General features: G+C 39.0%; 1 long non-coding RNA gene across 1 annotated transcript in view; it reads right to left on the bottom strand.

The window, feature by feature from the left end:
- LOC141349677 (uncharacterized) overlaps positions 1 to 5038 on the bottom strand; it is a 99900-nt gene extending 94862 nt beyond the window's left edge. Inside the window, exon 1 of the long non-coding RNA XR_012357627.1 lies at positions 4878 to 5038. This is a non-coding gene — a long non-coding RNA (uncharacterized lncRNA). The remainder of the gene's footprint in view (positions 1 to 4877) is intronic.
- Between the last annotated feature and the right edge of the window lie 12087 nt (positions 5039 to 17125).

A 17125-nucleotide genomic window follows, 5' to 3' on the forward strand; every position in this document is an offset into this window, starting at 1 on the left:
AACTTCACTGCTTTACCACGAGATGCAAACAGCTGCAGGAAGCAAAGGGTCTGAAAGGGTCGTACTTCGACTCGGCGCAGTAACACTCTCCCTCTCCCATTATGAAGTGCTATTACGCCATACAATATAGTTCCTCTTTTAAATCCGCTTAGAAAAGCGCTACGTTTTATTTTGTACCACCAAACTTTTTGTATAACTACTCGTCTTAAATAGGAAAAACGTTGGTGTGTTTGGTCACTTCTGACTTTGTCTCTGTTTGGTGCCGTGGAGTGAATGGGGCTAGGCTAAGTGCTGTCGAAGTGTTGCAAGCGCGCTCCAGCGCTTACGTGCACGCACTAAGATGATGGAGGGATGTATCAACTCTTCTTAGTTAAGGTAATAAAATATTTTAATATTGAAAATGAGTAGACTATTCCTTTAACGCTAGCAAGTAGCATTACCTAGCATATAGTGCTAACTAAGCAATTACAACTTTGTTTTTAGCATTGTAACAACTTTGTAATTAATATAATTTAATGTTGGGGCGAACATCTCGACTGTAACGTCATAATTTAAAGTTATGTTGAGATTGGCCTGTTTTCCAGCGGTCTTTTGCATGCACAAGGTTTACGTAAGAAGAAGGAAACAATCGTGTTTGAGTAATTACCATGTACAGAACTCTTATTATTCATCCGTGCCTAGATGAATACAATTTTACATTCTACAGCACCTTTAATGTTAACGGATTTAAACTCTTTATCTTAATGCAAACATCTTACAATACTTTCTACCAATAATAGAAGAACTATTGCAAGTGTCAAATCTAACCAATCAGTCAAGGCTAAGCTGAAATGAAACACACACTTTTACCTTGTTGCTAAATTCACATGGCTTGGCCGTTTTAAGACAAACCCAAAACAAACGATTTCTAAAGCTTGAGGGAATGCAGTCCATCACTAGTTCTGACCATGTTTCACATATATTTACATTTTCACCAGAGACAGTGTGTGGTGCTGCTGAAAGAAGGGTAGATGAAATTTGAGATGGTCTGTTCCTCTATTCCCTCAGAAGGCCCCTCGCTCTCATAAACCACACTGTGCTTTTCGAGCTTAGCTGCACACTTCTCTCACATCTACACAGAGCTGAGAAGAGCTGACGGTTAAATCCTCTAGGATATCCTGCTATACTGTATCTGGAAAGCAACAAGAATGCTTATTAAGCAGATATGAATCTGTTTACAGTCAATTAGTGAGATTTTCCAGTAAATTAGTTTGCATTCAATTTTACAGTAAGTGTAGTTGTGTTTCAGTCTAACAATGCATAATACTCTCTTATTACATCAGTTAAATAAATAAAGAAAAACTGTTATGAACAAAGAAAGGTTGGCAGGTGAAATGAGGATTGGGGATGAGAAAACATAACGGCGATGCTGTTATTGGGGGAGTTTTTCTATTACTGGATCTACACTGCCATCTGCTGGTTATGTATTAGACAGTGAGTGTTTCCTGTGCCTTTGAGATTTTGAACTGAGAATCAATGTGACCTAGCAAATGCTGATAGTGAATTGCAGTTTGAATATTTGTTTCAGTTTGTAGAATTGAAACATGATGGCATTTAAAGAAAATAATAAAATGGCTTTAAGGTGTTTGTTATTGTTAGTGCAGAATATGGAGTAACCTATTTCCAGATACAACAGATGATTTTACCAAATCATTTAAATATTTTTTTTTTATGTCAAATAAATCTTTGGTGGAGTGCATGTGAAGATTTAGCTCAAAATACCATATACAGCCCTCCAGACTGTTGAGTAAATAGTTGCACTTTGTGAGTATTTTTCCAGCCTATGCGTTTTTATTAAAGGTCGCATCTGGCGCAACTGTGAAATTTCAATATAATTCTATTAAGATAATGAGCAGGCGATTATGTCTACTGCGCATCCTTTCATTGTATGTTTTTTTTTTTTCTTTCACCACCCTATGACAATACATTCATGGGGCAAACGTAACAGAAGGCTGGTCTTATGCGTGGCCAACAATTTACATGTGGTATTTAAATCCGTCTCCTTTGTCCACTTTCGACCACTTCTGTCCTGATTACTTGGAGGGGGTGGTCTGTGGAGACTGTGGGTGAGTTGTCATTTAAACGTGAGCGGGAGTAATGACGGCTTAAATGGGTGCAAACTAATATTATGTCAGAGTCATAACTATGTCAGTGTTTTAAACAAAAAGCAGCCAGGGAAAAAGCTGACATAGTCAAGAGTCCAACTAAAACAATCACTGATCACCATAATGAGGACTTTAAATGAAACAAAATCAACATCTAAACCCAATAATAGTGTTTTCTACAGCAATATTTTACAGAACATTCTGAATTTTTTTAATAACAGTTTCAAATAATAATATTCACACACACAACCAACAAAAAATTTTTGAACATTAGCAAAACAGCACTAGAATTACAATTAGTGGATTTTCTTTAAAAAAAAAAATATATATATATATATATATATATATATATATATATATATATATATATATATATATATATATATATATATATATAGTGGCATCGTGAGAGGCAAGGTATCTGCCATCTAGCTGGTTGCAGCATGGGGACTACAAACCAAGATGGCCACCGGGTCCCGGACTACAATTACCAGGTTTCTCAATGGTGGAGACAGCTGTTGCGAATGAAGGAGAAAAGCTGTTAATGCGCTGAGAACAGAGAGTCTTGTTTGTTTTTTGTTTGATAGGGCACACAAAGAGTAGCTGGAAGAGTTTTTTTGGTCAAAAATCGTTTTGGTGTTTAAGTTGATGATTAAAAAGAACCCACCCTTACGAAAATTAACCATGGTTTTATTGTGGTAAAAGTGTAGTAACCATGTTTTTTTGGTCAATTGATTACTATCATCAAAACCATGGTTTTACTACACTAACCATGGTTTAACTATGGTTTTTGAAAAAAACATGGTTATTTTGTGGTAACCATGGTTTTACTACAGTAACCATGGTTTTTTGGTCTTAACTGTAGTAAAACCATAGTAAATTTTTGTAAGGGCAGTGATTTGATCTCGGCCTGGACTCGATTTGTGAAACAACCAACGCTTTGGTGATACCCTACCTCTCATGATGACACAATATATATACTTTTTGCCAGGTTTTTATAGACAAATTGTTTGTTTTTGATTGGCTATGAGATTAAGATTTTAAATTAAAATGATTAAGTTAAAATGAAATTGCAAGTTGGAAAATTAAGTTGAAACAGGAAGCACCATGAACTACTTTTACAGTGTGGAAGAAAACAAGCAACTTCTGTTAAAACAGATCAGCTCAACATCAACACCTCTAGAAAAACCAAATGTGATCTTACATTATCTGTAAGTACTGTGACAGTCAGAAGACATCTGATAAGTTGTTTGCAAGAAGCCCCCATTAAGCAGCATTGTGGGAAAAGTCATGAGCAGAATGACAACACATAAACTGGCACAAAGAAACATGGAGTAACATTTTGATGCCTGATGAGAGTAAAAGTTCTTTTTGGAGTCTTGTGGTTTATCAACAGAACCTCAGGGGACCCTTGGGTACTGAATTCAAGCCACATTACACTGGAAAGACATTTAACCATAGTGGGGCAAAAAATATGGTATGGGGATGTTTTTTATACTACAATGTTGGGCCTATTTATGGTATACAAGGGAACATTTATCAGTTTGAATACATCAGAATAGTTGAAGAGATTATGTTGCTCTATGCCGGAGAGGAAATGCCCCTAAAATGGATGTTTTTCCATTTAAAACTTGTGGGGTGACATTAAAAATGCAGTTTCTGACGCAAAACCTAATAATTGAGAGGAACTATCCTGGGCTGAAATATCTGTTTCTAGGTGCCATAAGTTGGTTGACTCCATTTCACACAGATGGGCAGCTGTTATCAACATCAATGCTTAAATAAAATAGTAATTAAAGAATTTCTTCAGTTTTAAGTGTCTACAGAGAAAAATGTTGACGCTGCTATTTTTTGAACAGCTATATATTGATTTTCTTTGCTTCAATTTAAAAGAACAAGACGAACTTGATACATTTTGTTAATGCTTTCATTTGAAATTGAATGTGTCATGTTTTCATTATATTTAAAATAAAAAAATAAATTTTATTTATAACATTTCTGCACTTTTTTCACTTTTATTAGTATATTGATATTTTTTAACACAACTATTCATACCTATTTGTTTAATGTTGTGTAGTAAGTATTAATTTTGCATTAAAATCTGTTGTGATGGTTCTAATGGTAGAAGACATTTGAAATAATATCAGATGATAAATGGATGTCATATCATAATGGCATGAACAATTAATATGGTAAAAATAATCCAAGTGTACGTTTTGTTTTGCAAAACCTGTGTCAGACTAACTGAACTGTTAATAATATGGAATTTGTTAGACATATTTTTTACTCCAGTTATTATTTCTCAGGGTTGATATAACACATACATTTCTACAGAAAATTTCCTGGCAATGCTTACCAGTCTGGTTTATTGTGTTCATTTGATTACCCAACATGTTACAAAAATATGGTAATAAACTTTTTGTTTAAAAATTCACAAGTTTATCATACAGTAACCTGGCATAAAAATCCTCTTCTAGAGAAAACATCCTGTGTAATTGAACTGGTGTCTCAAAAAAAACTTTATGTTGCCCTTGTGACTAACAGGGATTTGTCACTGCCAGACTCTAGCAAAGACCAAAGGTAATAAAATAATACTGTCATCATCCATTACTAGTTTGAACAAAGCTAATCACATACTGTACAGGCAAAAGTGAATATAAAAGCATTAAATGCCTATAACAAGTTCAACACAAATCAACAAATCAAGCAATAAACAGAAGCAGTTTTACTCACCGTCTGCAAAAGACCTCTTGTGATTCTTGTCATCTAGTTGTTAGTAGTAGTAGTAGGCATCCAAACTTACAATCGTATTTGAGACTAGGTGAAAGCATGGCATAATGAGACTGAAAGTTGATTCTGGTCAGTCGCAGGGGCTGGAACATGCCCTAACACGACCCACCATGACCTGCAGCGAGACTATAAGACCTCTAGAGGGAGACAAAAACCATGCGTGTGGCTTTCTTGTATCTTAATGGGTTCTGGGTTCAGCTCTACTTTTGGCAGGCAGTCACTGCAAATGTATCTTTTGGCAGCCATTTAAGTGTTTTGTATTTTGACACTTTTTGCAACCAAGATAAATTCAGTAAGCAACATAAATTTTAGCTCATGGGTTAGCTGGTGTTCCAGCCTGACCAGTGACCAGCCTGCAAAACCTGCTAAAACAAGGATTGGAGAGCAGTTAAAACCACTAGCCTACGCTGGTTTAGCTGTATGTTTGTTGTTGTTTTTTTTTGCATGATTTATAACAAAGGTCTTCAACATTTTTTAAGGCCAAGGACCCCTTAATGGATAGAGAGGAGGAGCAGGGACCTCCAATACATGTATCAAATTAAGACTGTAATTATTATTGTTTATAACACATACTTTGGGGCGGTTCACATTTTGTGTCTAAAACCGCATGGAAAATGCGACCGTGCTGCTTTCTTCAATCTTTCCAACTTTATTCTGAAAAGCTAAAGTATTTCAACTGCGTTGCTCTCTATTTGAGTGCCCTTGCCACATTCGAAATAACATATTTGGGCGCGCAAAAGACACGAAATGTGATGCGCCCCTTATTGGGGTTACGTAACAAAGCTATTTAAAACAATTATATTTGGCATACCATTTTAATTTAACCGAATAGATTTTATCATGGAAATGTTATGCTTTTATTTTTTTTATCTTATTATCACCTATTAATGCATTCATTTAACCCCTCAAAATGCATTATTATTTGGAGGACCCCAGTAATACCACCATGGACCCCCTGTTGATGATCCATGGTTTATAAAATAGTAGTAACATAAACTGCTACTGTTGCTGTCAGATTGACCATTACAATCTCTTTTATTTCAGTTATTTTATCATAAAAGTTTAGTTTTGTTTCTTATAATGTCCGATAATGTTTGGTCACACTTATTTCTCCTTTCGTCATACATCCAAGTGCTTTTTTGACACTTTGCTGATGTCACGGAGTGACTTTTGAATGGCGGAACCTTGAGTGGTGGAAATTAGTTCCGCCCGGACAACTGTCCCTGAAACACCAGTCACTCCGGGCAACCCAAATTTGGGTTTTATTGTTAACAGGTGTGCAGATGAGTGGGGCGATCGATGATTGGGCGGAAGAACAGGAAGGAGAAGTTTATTCCAGCAGATGCTGCGGGTGAGACGGAGCGGCTGAGGCGATTGGAGAGACGGATGTATTGGGGAATTTTGTGGATTGGGCGAAGGGAAGCTGAGGATTGGGCGTGAACATACCCAGAGCTGAGTATAAAAACTACCTTTATTGAAGTGTCGTGTTGACATGTGTTACTTCCTTGGAAAAGATTGTAAACATGAAAGAACTGCCGGAACTACAGTGGAAAGAGGCAGGAACGAGGAGTATTGTACTACCGGCCGTGTCTATGTCAGATATCTGGAAGGAAGAGGGGAAGATCTAGTGTCAACGGAACTGTGAGTACGCTGAATTGTCATTGTGTCAGTGTTTACCTTACCAGTGTGGAATATCAGTGCGCCTCTTGTGAGTTGTGAATAGTGTGTAAGCGGCCCCACCATGGAAAGGATTGGTGGGTGAGCCGGAACCAGCTAAGGAGAGAGTACGTTGCATTGTCGTGGCTGTGACGCTTTCATCCGGCCATCTGCTGCATCAGTGACTTCAATTACCCAGGACGAATCCCCGGTCCAACGTGGTGTGCTGACCCTATTTCACTGTGAGTGTGTGGAGTGCAGTGGGTGAGTCTTTCCTTTGACGTGTGTACACTTGAAAATTGCAGTGTCGTGCTGTGTCCATGTTGTCAGCAATCACTTCCTGTTTGAGAGAACGTGTATTGGTGCTGGTGGACGACCACTTTTCTATATACCCCCGCTTGTGACTTCTGATCCCTTTTCCCCACCTGGTGGTGGCGAGGCAACGGTAACAAGTAAGGAACTGTGTGAATATTGTGGGGAACATCAACGGAGGGAAGTATTGGCTGCTGCATGAAAAACTAGCTGTGTTGTCTCTGTGTATGATTACCTGTCTGTGGAGTGATTTCAGAGGCCCGCCCCTGTCTAGATCTCTTGTCCTGTCAGTTGGGAGAGAGGAGAGGGAAGCGTTCGACCTATTCCCGTGGTACATACTTGGCGTGAAAACCTACCTGAACTTACCCATTGTGGTGACACCAGCTGAGGCCGCGTTAGGCCCAACGAGCAGCAGCTTCGACCTGTACCTCCATCTGCCTTGTTCGAAGCCAAGAGGTGGTGTATCTTTCCCCATATATTGACTGAAGCCAAGTATATCTGTGAAGGAATTCTGTGTGTCTTTCTGCTACCAGTTCTGCAGGTCCGAGCCTAAGGCTGTGTGTCGTCGTGGGAGTGTTTTCTACGGTTGGAAGTTACCGTGTTGAGTGTCTTGTTCGAGAAGTCTGTCCCGGTGAGGGACGCTACAAGTGTCGTGGCAAATACATCCTCTCCAGTCCCCCAAGCTTCAAAGGGCTAAAGCCTGTCGCCCACCTCTTCGAGGGTCTGTGAGTTGTACCAATTCCCAGCCATATGTTCTGTATACTCACCTGTATGCCCAAAGTAAAGATCCAGTGTGCCATTCTGTATACTCACCTGTATGCCCAAAGTCAAGACCCAGAGTACTGTTCTGTGAACTCACTTGCACACCAAGAGCTAAGAGCCAGTGTATTACCCCTGTATACTCACCTGTACACCCAGAGCTAAGAGCCAGTGTATTACCCCTGTATACTCACCTGTATGCCCAAAGTAAAGATCCAGTGTGCCATTCTGTATACTCACCTGTATGTCCAAAGTCAAGACCCAGTGTATCGTTCTGTGAACTCAGCTGTACACCAAGAGCTAAGAGCCAGTGTATTACCCCTGTATACTCACCTGTACGCCCAAAGCTAAGAGCTAGTGTACTGCCCTGTATACTCACCTATACGCCCAGAGCTAAGAGCCAGCGTATTACCCCTATATACCAGGGGCGTAAGCAGAAATTGTATTTTGGGCGGGCCGGGGCAAAAGTGAGAGGGCCAATAGTTTATCCTAGAATAAAATGACTTAAATAATAATTAAACCTTAGAGTAGAAAAAAGAATAGACAATCTGCAAAAACAGTGACATCTTTCCTTTGCAATTTTCGGTGAAGGCAATAATAAAACACTGTCTAAACATGTTCAACCAACACATAGCTCAATAAAGGCTGGACAAACCAGGCCAGGCAGTCTTATTTAGGCTAGTCAGTAGTGCAAAGACAGTTAACCTGAAATAAATAGGCTAAAAGTAACAGGAAATTGAAATAATGAAAACTCTCAGCAGAGCACGGTTTGAAATAAATAACAACACACTGCCTAATTTATATTAAATCAACCATATACAGTGCAATCAGCCTGGTGGAAATTAAGCTTTTGTGCCAAAAAATAGCAACTCGTTTAAATTAAGCAATGTAACTTAACCTATAAGGCATACATCTATACACAACACACCACTTAGTTAAATCACTTCGCGAAGCAAAAATTAAGGAAATGAGTTAAACAACAGGCTTACCTTTGTTGTTTTCATTCTACAAAACAAGACGGTTCAATGTTGAAAACAGAAATGATCTCATTATAGTCCAAAGAGTCACAGAGTTATTTTTCAAAAAACAAAAGGCACAGGTTTTTGAGGCGAGTAGTACTCGTGGTTTGTACGTGGTTCATCAATTGCCGTTAGATCGGCGGGTCAACCTGTGTCCGTCTGACCGGAGAGCTCACTGGAACTGCCGCCAGGGAGCAAGCGGCAACCGGCGCCACCAGCGCGCCTGACTAGCCGCCTTGTGGGTTGATTAGTTTGAAGAACTGGGCTGGTAGGACTCGGCAGATGGAAGCAGTGGCGTATCGTCTTCCTCAACTCTTGCTTTTTTAAATAACACATTAAAGAAACTTTAGCCATTATTGTGGCAATTTTAATATTAGCTAAAAAGGCAGTTAGCAAAGTTAGCTGGCTGGCTGCCAGAGCCCGTCGCTCCCCACAGAGTCTACCTGTCAGAACCCCCAGCAACCAATTACGTTCCGGAGGCGAATTCCTACAACTTGCTTTAACAACTCCATTTTATTTAGAAAGCAAATTATACACACACCGGTCAACAATAAATCAGGATTATATTAATATATTTTCTTAAATACATTTGAATAATAAAAATAAACAAAAAATGTATTTTGATTAAACTTCCCTGGGCAGGCCAGGGAGTTATGTGGGCGGGCCAGTGCCGCCCTGGCCCATTACTGGCTACGCCCCTGCTATATACTCACCTGTATGCCCAAAGTCAAAACCCAGTGTACCACCCTGTGAACTCACCTGTACGCCCAGAGCTAAGAGCTAGTGTTCCGCCCTGTATACTCACCGTAACGACCAAAGTCAAGATCCAGTGCATTCACCTTGCATACTTACCCATACAACGAAGGCCAAGAATATAGTGTACCTGTCCGCATACCTACTGGCACGCCCATCATACTAGGCCCAGTTGCTCTTCAGATACTAACCTGTGTACCTTCTAGGCGCTTCCAGTATCGAGCCCAGGAATACGCCGCATACCAGCCCAAGGTACTCACTTCATCTATTTTGTCAGAGTCACTCACGATCCTCATTTCTTCACGTCCAGGGAAAGGGAGTGTGGAAGGCTCCACTGGCAGTTCCCCTGTAATACATAACAAAGACAAAGCTGTGAATACTCTGGTTGAGGTCACGTGTGGGAAATCACGAAGAGATCAGAAGGCCTACCTGTGAGTCCCCGTGACGGAGTCAGAAGCGACTCAGGACTGACGCTCTCCGGCCCCGAGAGCTTGATTTTAGATCTCTTTTCCCTTCTCCTACTTACCTTTTAACTAATTTAAATAAAGCTTGTTTTAATCTACTTACGCTCCTTGTGTGTCTGGTCATTGGGGTGTTCTTGGGGCCTCCTTGAGGTGGAAATTAGGGAGGGGCGAGACTCACGACATTGGTGGTCCGCTCCGACCTGTGACACTTATGTTTAGTATGAAGAATCCAACTCTTTAATGGTGCCAATAAGTCAGAATGCATAAAATAGCTTTAGACCCCCCATTTAACAGTTTTGCTGTTTTCCACCAGATGGCAACATTTACAGTATGAGTAAAACTAACATGACTTACCAGTAAATCCATTTGTGTGTACATTCTTTAGAGGTGAGTGCAAGTACTCTTTAACTGTACAAAAGTACATTATGAACTGATGCGCACATGCGGATATACACTAGCATACACTGCAACAAGCTAAAGGTTTGCACATGTTGTAGCTGACTCAATGCCTCATCATGACTGAGACAGCTAAAATGTGCCATTCTTGAGGAGCTCTACAAAGTTTGGGGCAATTTTCCTATTCACCTGTTAGTCAAATAAAAAACAGACAAGTTTAAGTTCACTTCATTTGTATAACACATTTACAACAGCCACCGGGGTGGCCAAAGTGCTTTCAAGAAGGTCACAATACATGCACATGCATAAAATTACACAGCTGGAACAAAATGTACTTATTTGACTTGTGTAAGGGCGTTCTTCTAAGGGGTTTTATTGTGGTAAAAGTGTAGTAACCATGGTTTTTTTTGGTGTATTGATAACTATCAGCAAAACCATGGTTTTACTACACTAACCATGGTTTAATTATGTATTTTGAAAATCATGGTTATTTTGTGGTTTCCATGGTTTTACTACAGTAACCATGTTTTTTTGGTTTTAACTGTGGTAAACCCATGGCTAATTTTGGTAAGGGTTTCTTCAACTGGGACACTTTTTTTTACTCCTTGTGTTTACTTTCCTGTTTTATTAAAGCAACACCAAAGGTTTTTTTTACCTTTAAACAAAGTTTACAAAAAAGTTTCAGTCGTTCATCCACTCGAAACAGGGTCGTTCATCCACTCGAAACAGGGTGAACGGCACTTTCACATTCGCTTTGCAGCCCTCTATCAGCCAAAACCGCACTAAAGAAGTTTCCAACCGTCGGGTCGCAGTCCTGTAGTTCGATTTAAAACTACAAAAACTTGCTTTACGGCAGTGGAGCAGGCTGTGGGTGGAGCATACTCAGCAGGTACATATAAAAGAAAGATACCATTACCTAGCGTTCATGCAGCTTCTCATTTGTCATCATGGCGGAGCCTGCAAAGAAAAGGAAGGGTTTCATTTTGGAGAAGGCAAAGAAAAGAAAAGTAGGCTAAATTATTTATGACAGTGGTAATGGACAATTCCGCTTCCAACCTGTAGGGGGAGCAAATAGCAAAAACTCTTAAGTATTGCTTTAATAAATGTTACTATGTCTTCGTGAACTCTGCCTTTGCGTCCTGACTCCTGTAACCAGTCGTTACACTTTTAGCCTTGTGAATTTGAATTTAAAAACCTTGTTCAAAAGTCATGTAACACAGTCTGATAAGTTTAAACAATTTGTCTAATTTTAAGGTCTGTAACTGTAACAAAGTCAATGCAAAGAAGCGATCAGACGCGTCCTCGCATGGGGCGATGCGATTGACGTGATATGGGCGGCGCGTTTGCGGTGAAAACACACGCTTTTCGCCCCAAACACGTCTTCGCCCACGTTGAAGATATTCAACTTGACACAAAGTTAAATCCCGCGAGTAATCTAGAGTGAGTAATGTGATACCCCGCATTTGGTGTGTACTTAGCATTAGAGGACAAACTTAGATTACACAAGACATTGTTAATATTTTACATTTTTTCAGACCAGCAATGAACAAGTGTAATTTCCACCACATCTCAATATACAGCTGTTATTTAAAAATAGAATAACTTATACCACTCCAGAATTGTCTAAGATCATTTTTGTAAGTAGTTTAACCATTTTTTCAACAATGCACAATAATTATACATTTGTCAATGAGAAAAATGAACTGCCCTAAGGGCCAAATGCTGAACTGTTCACCTGTCATGCTCTGAAATTTATTACTGGTTTGAGTAAAGAGCTTATTAGAAAATTAATAATTTGAATTATGAGCGTCATCTCATTAATTGTGGATACATTTTTAATGTGTGATGAGAACTTTTTAAAATATTTAAAAAAAATGTGTGTGGTGATGGAAATGACAATAAATGTATGTAAACATAGAGAAACAGTAGAGATATTCCTTAGGAAAATTGGTAACACTTTACAATAAAGTTCATTAGTTAACATTAGTTTATATATTAACCCCCAGGGGTCCAAAAACGCGGGGACGCGTTTTGACGTGTTTTCTCCTTATCATAGCAGAATCAACTCTTACGTGTTTGACATCATTTGAAACTCTGAAGGATCCTCTTTAATTAGTGTACATTTATAATAACAAGAGATCTTTGTGTCAAATTAAGAAAATAAACAGGGTGCGCATTCAGACATTTCTGTCTCCGACAGCTGTCTCTCAAATCACGATACAAAAATTAGTTGAAACTCCACGAATACTCATCACACAAACATGAAACACATATCCAAAGAAAGCCCGAAATGTCTACTTTTAAACAAGCTAATTATAATCAAAACAAATATTTCCTGTTTATATAATCTGCATTGAAGTAAAGAGAGTACCGTTTTTCCTGGCTGAGCTCATTATCTCTAATGCGGTCACGCCCACAGGCTGTTGACATGGTAATAAAGAGACAAGCAGTTACAACAATAATAAACAAAGCGTAAAGTTTTATCAGATTTAAAGACTTTACCGCATGTTTTGGATTATAAACTTTATACACACACGTGAGGAATATCTTCATTTATGTCTGGACATTGAGGAAGAGAAGCGTTTCCTAAGAACTTTCCTAAGTTTAACGTTACCTAAGAAGAAGAACAATGGAAGACGCAATGGAGAAGGATATATTCCTGAAGAAACTGTAAGTCATTTGTCTTCATTTATATTTGCTATCATGTTATATGTTATGGCTTGTGCAGTTCAGCCTACATAAGCAACCTCAGCAGACGGCACCCTTCGGATTTTAAAACTTTCGCATTGTTTACAAACGAGGGCGCGTGATTTCACATAATGGCGGATTTCATTGATACATGCTGTACAGTGTTAGACACAGTTATTCACTTTGGTATCCTTCATGGCAACTTTGAGTAATGCTGCATTGCTGTATCTTTTAAGTGTGTGCTGTAATATGATTCCTTGTTTACATGCTTATTTACAAACGAGTAAGCGTGATCACGTAATGGCGGATTTCATTGTTACATGCTGTACAGTGTTCGACGCAGTTATTCACTTTCGTATCCTTCATGGCAACTTTGAGTAATGCTGCACTGGGGGATCTGCTTTAATATGATATTGTTTACATGCAACGCATTCCATACATTGCGCTTTACACGCGACTCCGTTTTATCATGAGCTCCGCGTTGTTTACACGGAGACGCGAGCTCGCACACATCCATTTTGATTATATTGTTAACTTCTTAATAAACCTCAAACAAACATGTACATTTGTCCTCACATACTTTACTGTAGTTCACTCCTGCCTCATTATGCAGCTCATTATGCGAGCCTTTCTTTGCTAGCTGTCAATCAATCCTTCTCGCATACAGCCACTCTAAACAAAAAGTGTCTTACAATTTCTAAATCAATATATTGGTTTAGGTGAATGAGTAGGCAGGATGATTTTCACATCATTTTAAAGAAAAAACTCTAAACTACTAGATTCTGTTTAGGAAAGTCTTGGTAAAACATGTTTAGTATGGGTTTTGTGAACTTATATCAGTGACTTAAAATTTTAGCTTTACCTTTTTCTCTCAAAAATACAAACATGTACATACATGTAGCTCATATAATATTTTAGCCCAGTTTGTGCTGAACACAGTGGTATGAGACACTTGCCATTATTATGTTTTAAAGCAACTGAAAAAAGACCAAATGTAAGAGCATGTCAGAACCTCTGACAGTGTCCCAAAATGGTCGGACCCCAGAGGGTTAACTAACATAAACAAATCATGAGCAATACATTTGTAACAGTATTTATTATTTTTTGTTAATGTTAGTTAATAGAAATAAAGCTTTTAATTGTTTGTTCATATTAGTTCACAGTGCATTTTTAATAACAAGATTTTTATAAAGTATTAGTAATTGTTGAAATTAACATTAACAAAGATTAATAAGTGCAGTTCATTATTAGTTCATGTTAACTAATGTAGTTAACTAATGTTAGTTAATGAACCTTATTGTAAAGTGTTACTGAAAAATTCTTAAAGTCATCACACTCATTAAACTCAATTCACAAAGTCATTTAACATAACCACACCTGTGTTTTAGTGTAGTACTGAGTTTAAAGGTATAGCAGAAGATTTTTGTTTTCCGGGTGGATCACCTCTGTTATTGGTCATCCCAGATGTCAATCATTCTGATTATATGTTGACGTATAACCGTCGTACGTGCTCGCCTCTAGGTTCGCTTTCTGCACATGCGCACTTTCACGTGTATGTGTGTTGTGCTACGGTTTCAACCATTCATTGAAGCTCGCGTTCTCACTGTGTTTTTTTCAAAATGTCTGAGGGTCGCAAGGGAAAAAGTGTCTACAAATTGTATGACAAGAAGAGAAAGGACTATAAAGAAAGAAACAAGACCAGAGTGTTCATGGGAGACTATTTCACACGCTGGCCGCTGGCGTGAGCTAATAGGACAGGTTGGGCTTCCCACGCGAAGTTTCTACTGAAAAGGTACATTTTGTCATGCTATTTGGAGAAATCCATTTAAAATCACTGCTAGTAAAAGTTGATGTAAGCTATGATTAGCGATGCTAGCCCTGGCACAAGTCACGAACTGCACAGACACGGTAAACAGGCCGACAGCAACTTGTAAACAGAGCGAAGAGAAGAACTGAGCTCCTGCATGCTCTCTCTCTCTGTCTCGTGCACGCGTTTAACAGGCGTTCCCTCTCGGGAGGAGGGAGAGTGTTGCGTGTGCATTTTTTAAAAAATATGGATGGGCGGTTCTTTTAAATAATTCGGGAAAATCTTCCGCTATAACTTTAAGTCTCCTCTGCCCACCCCACTCCACCCACTTCCTTACTGTCAGCTGATGACTTTGCAAACTTTTCACCAACAAACGATTGCAACACATCCTTGTTTTGCTATGTAATGCTCACATTGACTTTACAGTCATCAGCTAGAACTCGACTGATGGCCGTCTTCTGCTCTAGCATCCTATCAATATTTTTTTTGCTTGGAGCCCTAGCGAGTTGCACAGTCCTCAATGAGAAAATAAATCCAATTATCATTATTACCAATGATAATTTAAAAAAAGATGGGGTAAAACCTAAATCATATAGCCCAGAACAAAGTACTTATCTTGGATTTAGTATAAATTATCTTAAATCATTTAAATAGCCTCAATAATGAAAAAAGCTTAAGCTGCTCTACAAAGCGTAACGGTTTTCTGACGAATATCTTTTAAAGTAAACTAGCTTTTAGTGTTTTATCTTTTTTTTACTTTATTTACTATACTAAAGGCTTTTTTTATAAGAACTAAGAATAAACTTACCGTCACGAGCGAGTGCTCTGATTTATTGTGCGACAAAGGCTAGGGCACGGTCTGTGTGGGCTTTCTCCGTCTTCTCAATAGTGTTGGACACAGCTAGGTTCAGGTTGTGCCCAAAACAGCTTAACCAGGGCCAGCCTAAATTACGAACAGCCGCTTTAATATTGCTTCCACTGTCTGTCGTGACACAAGACACGTTATCCTCTTTTAATCCCCAGTCATGGAGAGCCTCCTGCAAAGCATTGGCCAAGTTAGCGGCAGTGTCGTCCTCCTGTTTTTAGGCATGTTGACACCAGTGTCCATTCCGTGTCAATGAAATGGAAAGTCAGTGACATGTAAGGTGTCATTTTTGTGCTCGACCACGTCTGTTGTAAGTGAAAAATATTCGACTGTTGAAATAGCCTGTTGCAGCTCACCACAAACACGGTTGTAGGCACGTGGGATAGCTGTGTTGAAGAAATATGAAGTGTTGTTATGAGGTCCTTGAAAGATTGTTTTTCAACCGTGTAGAAAGACACCATTTCTTTGCAGATATACTTGGTCAATGCATCAGTGCATTTGTTCCACCTCATACTGCCTCCCTTATATTTTGTGCATCGCGCAAACGTAGTACTAATTGATTGTTGTACCTGTGTGTCTGGCTTTTGCGGTCGATTTTTTTAACTGCAGTGCCCATTTTGGCAGCCTCATTCTTGTGGTGCGCTTGAAGGTGCCTGTATAAATTAGTTGTGTTTTCTCCAGATGCTACAACCTTTGCCAGCCAACCTTTGCTTCCATTAACGTTTTCAGATTCCATTTTTGCATTTGGTTTGAACCCAAAATATTGCCAAACAGGCGCTTTTGCATTGCATTTTGACACCAAATCTTCCGCCATTCTCTTTTTTCACACGTGATAAATGAAATTTGACTCCTGATGCTGATCTGTGACATGACTGTCTCTTGGCACGCAGTTCAGTTTTTAATTATAGTATATGCTTTCCTCTGAACAAATTATTATTTTTACTTAATTCAAAGAAATATTTAAGAAAAAACAAATCAAGATATCGATGGGGACGGTGTCACAGTGGGAAAGTGATGTAACCGGGGATGGGGCTTAAAACTGGTAACACCGTCTATCGCAGCAAGCCTAGTGACTAGTCGTCATATAAATTGTGAGGAAACATGCAGTCACAAGACAATATTACACAAGATCTGTCACTGCTATTGCTATAAATGGGGGAGATGGCAACAGTCAATGTGGCCTTTCTAGTCCCGGCTTCCAGTAAAACGAGCCAATCGTCAACCGTTAAAGAATGACACCCTCTGGGGGAGGGGCTCTTTGCAGACTTGTTACCATTCAAACAAGATTGGCAAGTACTTTACATAAGGCACAGTATCTTGCACATACGCAACTTTCTTAAAATGACTTTGATAAAGCCAGCACGGCATCATTTTAGATCTAGATGCATTTCTATCTATTTAGTGCCATTACAAGGGAAGGAAGAGCCGGGATATTATTTAATATAACTCTAAATGTTTTTGGCTGAAGAAAG

This window comes from Misgurnus anguillicaudatus, chromosome 15, assembly GCF_027580225.2.
Source record: "Misgurnus anguillicaudatus chromosome 15, ASM2758022v2, whole genome shotgun sequence".
In the NCBI taxonomy this organism is placed as follows: domain Eukaryota; kingdom Metazoa; phylum Chordata; class Actinopteri; order Cypriniformes; family Cobitidae; genus Misgurnus; species Misgurnus anguillicaudatus.